At 45.2% G+C, this 12387-nt stretch overlaps 1 non-coding gene and 2 pseudogenes across 1 annotated transcript; 2 read left to right on the top strand and 1 right to left on the bottom strand.

Moving 5' to 3' along the window:
- The first annotated feature begins 3119 nt into the window (after positions 1 to 3119).
- LOC138058573 (U2 spliceosomal RNA) lies at positions 3120 to 3319 on the top strand. The gene has a single exon (XR_011134073.1). It is a non-coding gene; the product is annotated as a U2 spliceosomal RNA (small nuclear RNA).
- Positions 3320 to 8779: 5460 nt separating this feature from the next.
- On the top strand, positions 8780 to 8952 carry LOC138058559 (U2 spliceosomal RNA; annotated as a pseudogene).
- A 1460-nt stretch (positions 8953 to 10412) lies between these two features.
- On the bottom strand, positions 10413 to 10531 carry LOC138058375 (5S ribosomal RNA; annotated as a pseudogene).
- Between the last annotated feature and the right edge of the window lie 1856 nt (positions 10532 to 12387).

Below are 12387 nucleotides of genomic sequence, written 5' to 3'. Positions count from 1 at the left end.
ATTACTGTTAAACTCGAATTTGACCAATGTTTTTTCCAAGTTGTCAACGTGTACGCGCCGAACATCCACGCAGAACGTGAATGGATCACGGATCTGGTGGGACGCTGGTAAATTACAGCTAAAAGAAATCGCCATCTCACACAGCATTGAGCAAAGCCGTGAGAGAAGGCAAGAAAAATCCAATTTAGAACATGAGTTCCGGCTTATAACAACTCGCGGTAATTCAAACACCGCCGCCAATCACGTTCGCCTTGCAGAGATCAAAGATCTACTCAAAACAATCGATGATCGCGCCGTAGAAGGGGCTATGATCCGCAGCAAAGAGCAATGGATTGAGATGGGAGAAAAACCGACGAGGTATTTCTTCCAACTCGCAAACAAGCATCAGTCACGGAATGCAATTTCTGAATTACGTGTCAATAACACCTCAGTCACGTCCGATAAAAGCATTCTCTGGTAATGCAGAGATTTTTACAAAAATCTCTACACCGCCGAACCGGTCGACTTGGAGAGCCAAGACTGGCTATTAGACCATTTAGACCAGTTTCTAACTAGTGACGATCAGGCACTTTGTGAAGGCGAACTTTCACTCGCTGAGTGTTTTGAAGTGGCTTCACAAATGTCAACAAACAAGTCCCCGGGGAGCGATGGCTTACCAGTTGACTTTTATCGCTGTTTCTGGGGCTTGATAGGACCTGATTTGGTAGAAATACTAAATTATTCCTTTCAACACGGCTCTTTGTCTGAGACCCAACGCCGAGGGATTATTCGTCTCTTATATAAGAAAGATGATCCATTCGAGCTTAAGAACTGGCGACCTATTTCCTTACTAAACACTGACTACAAGATCTGTACAAAAGTGTTAGCAAATAGATTACGTCATGTTCTGCCACGGATCATAAACAAAGATCAAACTTGCGGTATTCCGGACCATAGTATCTACGAGAACCTCTTTTTACTACGGGACACTATCGACTATGTGAAACACAAAGAACTGTCGGCCGCTATTATTAGTCTGGATCAGGAAAAGGCTTTTGACCGAGTTAACCACGGGTTTCTACAACGCGTGCTAACTCGTTTCAATTTCGGGCCTCATTTCCGATGTTGGGTTGATGTGGTTTATAACGACATCACCTCTATTGTCATTAACAATGGCTGGCTTTCTTCGCCTTTTCGCCTCGAACGAGGCGTTCGGCAAGGTTGCCCGCTATCACCGCTACTGTACTGCTTGGTAGTTGAAACCTTAGGTCAGGCGATTCGCCACGACGAAACTATCGAGGGAATTCAAATCCCCGGTTCAAACCAACAACAGAGCAAAGTGTCACAGTACGCCCATGACACTACGCTAATCTTAGCTAACGATTATTCCATCACACAATGTTTTCACATTGTCAATATCTTTGAAAAGGGATCTGGTTCGCGCCTTAATGCAACAAAAACCCAGGGCTTGTGGATTGGCCGATCTGCCGGTCGGCCAACCGGCCCTGTAAACATCACATGGGTAACAGACAAGCTTAAAATCCTTGGGTTGTATTTTGGCAACAAAAACCTAGATCACGCTAACTGGGATAATCGCTTAGCTAAACTGTCAAATCGCCTTAACCTCTGGAAACAATGCACTTTGTCACTCCGCGGTAAAGCGCTAATTACCAACATTCTGGGAGCCTCGGGACTCTGGTACACAGCGTCAGTCTACCCGATGCCAGAATGGGTTCACACAAGAGTTAATAAAGTGATCTATGACTTCTTGTGGAACAGCAAGACAGAAATGGTGGCGAGGTCGACATGTCAGCTCCCCTTAGCTCAAGGAGGCCTGGCAGTTAACCCGCAAGAGAAGGCCTGGGCCCTAAAATTGTGTTGGGTTCCCTGTATAGGGGACGAAATGTGTGACTCCAAGTGGGTCTATTTCGCTAGATTCTGGATTGGCCTAGCCTTGAGTCGCACAACTAAAAGCTGGTCTTTCCTGAGGTCAAACTCTGTACCGAAATATATCGGGGGTCACCCCCCGGTGTATTACCAACACATCCTTACAGTGGTTGACCGCCTCAATCTAGATCTGACCCTGCTACCAGACTATGCCGTTAAAACCTTCTACGAGAAACTCGTGAATCCCTGCCCTGCACATTCGCTTGGGAGGGAAAACTGTCTGTCACCCTACCTTGGCGTACCATCTGGCCGAGCATATATGGGGGTCTAAGTACCAATTGGGAAGCCGACATAGCGTGGCGATTGGCGTACAGAGTTATTAAAACTCGGGCCTTTCTACAACGGTCGTGCCGGCTCCATGTTAGCGAGCGTTGCGGTACCTGTGGCTTTACCGAATCTTTCTCTCACGCCTTCTGTGAATGCAATGATGCAGCCCAGGTGTGGGCGTGGGTTTTTCAAGTTCTATACCCTTTCTACTCCAAACCTTTAACTCTCAGTCCAGCTCTAGTTTAAGCGAACTTAATTTCCAGGTTTTTGTTTAATATTACTCTTAACGAAATCTGGGCGGCGCGGAACCTTCGTACTTTCAAACAGAAGGGAACGTCCGCCCAGGCTGTAATCAATAAAATAAAAACAAGGGTACGCGCGCGTCTCTCCGCGGCGTACTCCTATTATCCCCCCAATGAATTCCTTAAAACTTGGGCCTATATGGGCATATTGTGTAGCGTAGACAATGATAAGCTACGCTTAATCATTTAGGCAGGGACACGGAGGGTGGCGGCCGAGCCCGGGGACTGAGCCTTGCAAGGGCGGGCTCCCAGGCCCCGGACGCGGCCGCTCGACCGCTCCCTTTCCCTGGCTTGCCTTTTCACACAAAACGCCAAAAATTAATAATATTACAATCAAAATAAAATTAGTAATTCAATTAGCAAACAATACGACATCCGCTTACACAAACAATTGTATGTATTTTTTTTTTGTAGATTATGAAGTCGCTTTAAATAATATTTCTTAGCATTTTTGGCATTCTGGAGTGTAAATCAAACGAGGTGTATCCAGAATGCCTTCGCTTTTACTTCGCTTTTATTAGTCAACAATTATATTGTACTTTAGCCTCGTTTTCATTCAAACTTTATATTTCAACTTTACTATTGTAAATTAAGGGCAACAGCGGAGCTTCCTCCGCCTAACCCATTGTATATATGTAAATAAACGAAAAAAAAAAAAAGTATCTGTTCTTATCAGCTTAATATCTGATACGCTGCTCATCGAGCAGCTCATATATTAAACTGATTTTTGGAACTGGGCCGTGCAATGCTGGTGGCTGCTGCCCACTGCACAAGGACGATCGTTGTGTGCGCCTCGCTTTCAGGTTGGCTTTGCGCATTTCTTTCTTGGCACAGATTGTAATCGGACCACCATATCTTGTGGCCATGAGACTGGGAGCACCTTGTCGGCTGTGAGCATCAACGGGCATCACTTCTCGGCCTTTTGGCTAAGTCCATTTGGTTGTGTTACTGTTGGGTTAGCCCAGGGCTAAGCCCTACTGGTTCGTTCCTGGTTCTTTTCCTGCTGTTCTTGCGATTGCCGGTAAGCGTGCCGGCCCAGCTATGTCTACTCTGTGGAGTGATGTTGTCGAAGCTTCTATAAGTGATACGCAGTTGGTACGTGCTGCAGAGAGTGCTGTTTTGAACGTCAATGTGGAATCAAATGTGTGTGAATGCTTCTCTTCCGTTTGCTGATGAACCTAACCGTCCTGCTGACCACATGTCTACGCTTGAAAGAGAGCATTTTCATCCTGCTAATGTTTTACCGGATCGCCCTTGTTCTGCCTCCTTTTCCTCGAATGAGTATATTGATACCAGGGATATTCTCGTGGCTCTTGCTCGTGATGGTTTTCGCCCAGGAGCGATTCGCTGTCTTCAATGCAAACCTAACAATGGTGTGGAACTGACCTTCAATGTTTTTACCGAGTGTGAGAGATTTTTGAACCTTACTACCTTTAATGTTGCTGGCAGTAGTTATTTCATCCGATCGTCCTTCCGTCCTGTCACTTTTGTCACTGTACATGATGCTCCTCATGAACTTCCGGATTCTGCTATTGTTGGTCGTGTTGCTCCTTATGGTACTGTTATTGCCTGTCGCCACGGCACACTTCCTGAGTGCCCTTCTGTTTTCAATGGTCTCCGTATTCTCCAAGTTCAGCTAAATTCTCCGATTCCTTGTTTTATGCGTTTTGGGCGTTTCCTGCTTTGTTTCAGTTACAGATGCCAACCGAAAACCTGCCATCTGGCCCAGTCGTGTTCTCGTGTCGTCTGTTTTAACTGTGACCAGCATGGTCACGTCGTTAAAAACTGTCCTGACTCTGTACTTTCCTCCATCTGTAAAAGTCCTCAGCATTTGGCCGCTCACTGTTCTCATTCCTGGCTTCGTCGCAAACTTGCCTCTCTGGAATCACCCCAACTTCATGACGACCAGGAGGTCCAGTCTAATGATGACCATCCTTCTGACTCCGAGTATGTGCCTTCTGATCGTGATAGCCTTTCATCTGATGAAATGACCGATGATAAAGATAATGAGGATGACGATGCTGATCATAACGTTGATGCTGATCCTGATAATGGTGAAGATCTCCCTCCTGCGTCTGAAGTTGAACCTATGTCTAATACCCCTGCAAGTCCTAAGTCTGCCCCTCCTACACCTGCCGACTCTGAACCTATGTCCAATGATGCTCCTCCTGCTAACCATGATGCTACTACTGCTAACCCCGACACTGTTCCACCTACGTTGAGTTCTGTTTCTTCTATGGAAAGTTCTAGTGCTGCTGCTCCTGGTTCTTCGTGCGTCCCACCTTCACCGTCTCCACGTCCTCGTAGCCAAGCCCTTTTATCTCCTCCTGTTTCGTTGCCTGACCTGATTCTGCCGTCCTGTTCTCCCGTCTCTGACTCCTCTCTTGGCCATCGCCCTGCACCGCTCTCAGCTGCCATGTCTTCTCCAGCGTCTCGTCAACCTACCCGCCCAGCTAAAATGGCTCCACGCAAACGCTGCCTGGAATCTGATGCTTCTGGTATTGCTTTTAAAAACGCGCCGACTTGATGAAGCTTCTTTCCATTAACTCACGTGGTTTTGATTCGGCTAAGGAGAAGCTGATTTTTGATCAGTCTCTTGATGTTTGCTTTATCCAAGAGATTCAAGTTTCTGACCCTGTCTTCTTCCAGTCCCTGTCGCGTCGATGGCCTGGCCGCCTTTTTTGGTTGCCAGCCATTGGCAGACAGGGTGGTGTTATTACCTTAATTTCAGAAAACTTAAATTTTACTGTATTGTCTTGGCGTAAAGATTCAGGTGGGCGCGTTCTTAGTCTTCTTCTTGATTTTAATGATTTTAAATGTAATTTAGTTAATATTTATGCTCCCACCAATCTTACTGATCAGAAGACCTTTTTTGAGAATATTCACCTTTTTTTCCTGCCTGCTGATTTTACTATCCTAGGCGGCGATTTTAATTGCTACGAGCGTGATCTCGATAAGTTTGGTGGCAATGTTTCCCTTGCTTTATATTTAACTGATTTTCGATCCTCACTACATTTTATTGATGCCTGGCGCAAATTGCATCCCCGTTCTTGGGATGTTTCTTGGTTTAATTCCAATTTTTCTGTTGGCTCACGCCTTGATAAATTTTTTCTTTCTCGCAATTTATGGAATAATATCATATCTTTGTCCATATTCCCGTGTTGTCTATCTGATCATGATTTCGTTAATTTACACGTGCGCTTTGATAATATTATTCATCGTGGTCCTGGCTTATGGAAATTTAACTCTTCTTTGTTGCAAGATTCCGCCTTTTGTGACCTTGGTAAGTCTTGTATTGTTGATCTTTCAAGCGTTATCGACTTGTTTTGATATCAAAGATTGGTGGGAGTTCTTTAAAACTTCTCTCAGGGCAGAAATCATTGCCTTTTCAAAAGATAAACGTAGAGGCTCTTCTCGAGAACGTGTACTAATTACTAAATGTTTGATTGTTTTGAAACAGCGACTCTCCTCGGGTGAAAATAATTTAAGTTTTGAGATTTCTCGTCTTGAATCAGATGTGAAAACACTTACTTTGAATGATCTCGAAGGTTGTAAGATTCGCTCCCGTGTCCAATGGCTTGAGGAAGGTGAGAAACCAACTCGTTTTATCCTTCACCTCGAGCATGAGCGCTTTGACCACAATTCTGTTTCCTCTATTCTAAATTCAAATGGTGACGAAGTTTTTGCACGTGCTGAAATTAAGCGTGCTCATGTCGATTTTTACACAACGCTTTTTTCTGAAGAACCTATTAATTACGAATGTAAACAACTTTGTTTAGCATCTATTTTAAATGTTCTTTCTTGTGAACAACGCAATACATGCGGGGGGTTTCTCATGCTTAATGAACTTTCCTTTTCTGTTAAAAGTCTCAACCTGGGCAAGTCGCCGGGTTCTGATGGTTTTTCAACGGAATTTTATTTATCTTTCTGGGACCTTTTAGCCCCTCTCCTCCTCGGTGTGGCGAATTCTTGCTACCGTGGTGGGGAGCTGGTTAACTCGATGAAAGGAAGTGTCACCCATCTAATTTATAAAAAGCGTGGTGGTATTAAAGATCTTAAAAATTGGCGACCGCTTTCTCTGCTTAATGTTGATTACAAAATTATTTCTAAAGCTATCACTGTTCGCCTTTCCAAAGTTCTGGAACATGTCGTTGGCCCTGATCAAACATGTTCTGTTCCGGGTCGCTCGATTTTAGTGAATACTTTTCGTTTACGTGGCACTCTCGATTATATTGAACGAACTAATGAACCTGTTATTCTGTTGAGCCTTGACCAGGAGAAGGCCTTTGATCGAGTTAACCGTTCCTTTCTGCTTGAGCTCTTGCCCTCGCTTGACCTCGGCCCTAGTTTTTGCCGCTGCGTCACGACCCTATATTCTGGCGCAAATATGCGTATTATTTTAAATGACTGGCTCACGGCGGAGATTCCCCTTGAACTGGGGGTTCGACAGGGGGACCCCTGTCCCCGCTCTTGTATGTTTTGTGTGTTGAGATTTTAGCCAATCTTATCCGTGCTTGCCCACAGATTGAGGGATTTCTCTTACCTGGCTCTTCTGGCTGTCAAGCTAAGGTTCGTCATTACGCCGATGATACGACAACTATTTTGAAAGACTTTCAATCTCTTACCAGACTTTTTGATTGTGTCTCCATTTATGAGCGCGGTACTGGTGCCAGGTTAAATAAATCAAAAACTGAGGCTATGTGGCTTGGAGGCTGGAAGTCTCATACGGACGAGCCCTTAGGCCTCACTTGGATTCATAAAATGAAGATTTTAGGGGTTGTTTTGGTTCTATTCCGACTGAAGTTGATAACTGGCAGCCTAAGATTAATAAGTTAGAGAAGTCCCTCAATCTGTGGCGTTCGCGTTCTCTTTCCTTGCCTGGCAAAGCCCTCATTATTAATGTCTTAGGTTTAAGTAAGCTGCTCTACTTGGCGAGAGTCCTTGTGTTACCGGCTTGGGTTATTTCCCGTGTTAATGATCTTATCTGGCCTTTCCTCTGGGGTTCCCGACTTGAGACTGTTAGTCGCAATACTTGTTTTTTAAGCCCTTGCTCTGGCGGTCTTGGTTTATGTAATTTTTTGCTTAAGTGCCGTGCCCTCTCTTTAGCTGGCCTGGCCGGTACCTTGGACTCTCCCGGGGACAGCAGCTTTTTTCTCTGAAAATATTTTGTTGGTCATCGTTTGTCTTCTTTGCATCCTTGCTGGCTCTTTCTTAGGGATAATTCTGCCCCTTGCGCCTCTTCCCCAACCCCTTTTTATAATGCTTGTCTTCAGACTCTTTCCGATATTGGCGATTCTGAACTTTCCTCCAAGAAAATATACCTGAAACTTCTGTCTTCCAGTTCGTCTTCCCCGATTTTGTCCCGTCATTGGGCCCCTTTCGTGAGTTGTCGTTTTTTTCTTTAGATGATCAATGGTCTCTCGTCCGTGATAATTTTACCGAGAATTATAAAAATGACCTTCTCTGGCTCATAGTCTTGCATGCAGTTAAGGTCCGTGACTCCCTTCAAAATTGGGGTTACATTAACTCTGCTATTTGCACCTCTTGCCCTTGGCGAGAGACCATTGATCATTGTTTTTTGAACTGTTCCCGTGTCAAAAGAGTATGGCAACGTTTTGTCCCCTGTCTTTCTTCTCTACTTGTCGTCCAGTTCGTTTGTTTTCTTCTTTCGTTGGCCCGTTGTTAACTCCAAGCTTGCTAGAATCACGTGCTAGCTTGTTAAGTCCATTCTTTACGGAGTATGGTTTTTTCGGAATAAGGCGACTTTCCACAATGGCCACGAAGACTCCAAAGCTATAATTCGATTTATTTTAGATGATATCAGGCGTAGGATTCGATTAGATCATTTCCGTCTTCCAGATAATCCTTTTTCCGGTTTTTGGGCCGCAGATAATTTCTGCTCCGTACAGGATGGACTCCTGCATTTTGATATTTAGCTATTAAGTAACTTAATACCTTCTGTACACCTGCTCTACTTAGTTACTTAGTAGCGCTTAAGTTATTTAGGAATGCCTGTAAATTCGCTTTATTTAACTGCTTAGTAACACTTAAGCTATTTAGGAATGCCTGTAAATTCGCTTTAGTTAGTTACTTAGTAACGTTTAAGTTATTTAGGAATGCCTGTAAATTCGCTTTATTTAATTACTCAGGAATACCTGTAAATTTGCTTCACTTAACTGCTTAAGTTATTAAGGAATGCCTGTAAATTCGCCTTACTCACTTTAAGTTATCTAGGGATACCTGTAATCTGCTTGATTCTTGTAAATACTTATAATTGTGAATAAATTCCTTTTACGAAAAAATCTGTTCTTATCAGCTTAATATCTGATACGCTGCTCATCGAGCAGCTCATATATTAAACTGATTTTTGGAACTGGGCTGTGGACAAAGAGACTTGCCTCATCCCGGCCATGGGTTGCCTCGGTATAGCACTACCTCAGAGTGTGGCCCACTTCCCTCTGGGGAAGAAATAATCAAATGAAAGCAGAACAAGTGAGCAACCAACCTTCACATTATCTTCTCTTTTCTAGGTAGCATAGCAGCGAGTGGACAGCACGACACGACAGGACGAGGAGCATGTGACCTCCATTACCACATGGTATGCGAAGACAAGTTGCGTTTTGCCGTCCCGGAGAGGCGGAAAAGGCATACTTACCTGATGCGTTTCAGGCAGTACGTGGTTGATTGCTTCCTGTTGGGGAACCATTGTTCCCAAAGACCTCCATTGGCCTCGCCCATCAGGGCTGGATTTGGTGAGACCTCCTACTTTCTTTCTTCCCTACGGTGACCCTCCTGGGGACTTCATGCTGGGCTTTTAGCCCTAACCCAGGGTAAGCCGTTTCCTCTTGCTTTTGGTCCCTGATCCTCCCCCTTCATTGTGGTTTTCAAGAAAACCATTGTTCTTGATCTGTCCGGGTTATCTCCTTCCCTGCAACGGGGGGAAGTTACCCGTTTAATTGTCCAAAGGGTTAAACCTTTGGAGGTGCTATCCGTTCAAGTTGTGCCAGTGAAAAAGGCCCATGTTACATTTGTGGATGATAAACATAAGGAGCTTATGGAGCGTTATGAATCTATTACCATTAATGACGTTCATTGTAAAATTTTGGGAGTTGGGCCTCAGGTCCAGAACGTAATGATATATCATTACCCTTATGAAGAGAGTAATGAAAGGTTAAAATTGTTTTTGAAAACTTATGGGGATGTCCAGGACACCAGATTCCAACACTATGTTGGTCTCTCCTCAGTTTCTACAGGCACCCGTATTGTGACGATGCTGAGGCATAGCGGCATCCCCCGCAACCTAAATATTTCTGGTTATCGGTGTAAGGTCTGGTATGTGGGCCAACTGGTGGAGTGTGACATCTGCCGGGAAGGCCACATTAGCAAGAATTGCCCCTTGCGAGGAAAATGTACGAGATGTCATGAGCAGGGGCATATGGCTCGGGATTCCCAAAATCTTCCTTGTGCCTGTGGCCCTTCTCAGCCTGATAGCGTGAGTGACCCCGCCCCTGGTGATTCTGTCGGCGAGGCTTTTCCCAGCCTTGGCTCCTCCACTATTGCTGCTGGCTCCGGCCTGGGCTCTGGAAACTCTGCAGAGACCCCCCCCCCTCTGTCAAAAAGCTAGGCTCTCCATCTAATGCATAACAGTGCATGCATTTTTTACTTGTCGTATCCTGTTCTTTGCTCACACGAAAAGATACGTTTCATGTCATAAACGTTGGATTGATAAGATCTCGCGCACACACGCTCCCTTGGGAATACAAGTTCCACTTTCTCGTGTGAACTATTTTGGTTTTGCTGTATGTCTCATCTTTGACATATCGTTGGCATGTGTTCAAAAAACCTGGTTTGGAATGTTCTTTCATGGAGGAAACTGAGATTATTTGAGATAATCAAGTGTACAGAAGGAAAAGAGGAAGCCTAGAACACCGGGTATTCCCAGGCGGTCTCCCATCCAAGTACTGACCCCAACCGACAGGGCTTAACTTCGGTGATCGGATGAGAACTGGTGTTTTCACTGTGGTATGGTCGTAGAAAAGTAATTTGCCGTGAAAATTAACTTTGTTATAAGGGGGAAATGAAAACGAGGTCAGAGCAAGCACAATGTGCATTTGTCCTCTTGCCGTCAACGCAAGTGTGATGCAATGCTGGTGGCTGCTGCCCACTGTACAAGGGCGATCGTTGTGTGCGCCTCGCTTTCAGGTTGGCTTTGGGCATTCCTTCCTTGGCACGGATTGTAATCGGACCACCATATCTCGTGGCCATGAGACTGGGAGCACCTTGTTGCCTTTGAGCATCAACGGGCATCGCTTCTCGGCCTTTTGGCTAAGATCAGTTAAGTGATTTGGGCTTTGTGATTCAAAAACCAATTTTGTCCTCAGTCCCCGCCGGGGGGAACAGCACTGTCCCCTCCCTTTTTTCAAAGCGATTTTCGTGGTTCCTTTTTTTGGGCCACCTTGATTGATTGATGGCTGACAGCCAGGGTGGCGTCAGCAATACTCGTGCTGACGCGAGCACGAGTTTGGGTCCTGTTTCTTTGTCTTGTGAAAATGTAGTTCGTGAGGAAAACCGTTCTGAAAATCTTTCTGTTGTAACTCCCCCTCGGGGGAGTTACGCCGCAGCAGCCCGAGATCCGAATGTGCAGCCCAATGTAGACCTGGAAAACGTTTTACCATCTCGTCCTCTCAGTGTTTATTTTCAGCCTCGTTATTTTTTACCCGCGCGCGATGTGTTTGAAGCCTTAAGTGCTGTTGATTTGGATAGTTCTGCGATCAGTTGTTTACAACGACAGAGTTCTGGTGCTGTTATTTTGACCTTCCGACGTCCCGAATACAAAGACCGCTTTCTTCGCCGCAATGTTTTCCACGTACATGAACAGCCCTATGTTATCCAAGACGTTGACCGTCCTTTGACGTACCTTCAAATCTTCGATGCTCCACATGAACTGCCTGATACCGCTATAACTGCTCGACTGTCCACCTTTTGTGATGTTGTTTCGTCCCGCCGTGGTTATTTTGGTGAACCGGGCTGGGAAAACGTGCATGATGGTGTTCCTCACTGTCGTGTACGTATTCGCAGCCCGCTCCCAAGCTTTCTTCGTTTTGGCAAGGTTTTAATTCATTTATGACACAACGGACAAATTCGGACCTGCCGACACTGCCATCAACCTGGTCATCTTGCTCAATCATGTTCTACCTCAGCGTGTTTTAACTGCGATCAACCCGGACATCTTGCTGCAAATTGCCCGTCTCCAACTCTATGCCACATCTGTAAATCACCTGAGCACAAAGCTAACACTTGTCCACTTTCCTGGGCGCGTGACATTCCTCAACCTGAAACGTCTTCACCAGCTGCATCCGAACCTGCTAATCCCCCCACTGTTGGAACTGCTTCTCCTGTACCTACTGAACCTAATATTTTTTTAGATGACCCGCCTGTTGCCGACCAGGACGACGAAATGAACGATACTAGCGCTTCAACGGACCATTCCGACGACGATTCATTTGATTCGCCTGAACCCGCACCTATGACTTCTACATCGACTTCGACTACTCTACCAGATAATACCTTAGTTGCTGAGCCACCGGAATTCCCTGAGAACTCGCCTGAGTTATTTTCTGGATCCGACAACACTCCTTCGACTGCGAACGGACGTAAACCGGCAAGAATTACCCCACTGGACATTCCGCTCCGCAAACCTACGCAAGCTATTTTGTTCACTGGTAAAGCTCCTCTGGAGAAACGAGACAATTCTGAACTTTCCGAACTTTCTGATGGTGAAACAAGTCCTAAGAGGAAAAATTCCGGAAGTACCGCGAAACACAAGAAACGTAAATAGCTTTTTAGACATTTTAGTTGCCTTTCACTTTGACCATTTTGCCTGGTGAATCTC

This window comes from Montipora capricornis, chromosome 7 (genome assembly GCF_036669925.1).
Source record: "Montipora capricornis isolate CH-2021 chromosome 7, ASM3666992v2, whole genome shotgun sequence".
Lineage (NCBI taxonomy): Eukaryota > Metazoa > Cnidaria > Anthozoa > Scleractinia > Acroporidae > Montipora > Montipora capricornis.
Note: the sequence above shows the minus strand (reverse complement) of the source record. Positions and strands in the feature narration are given on the sequence as shown.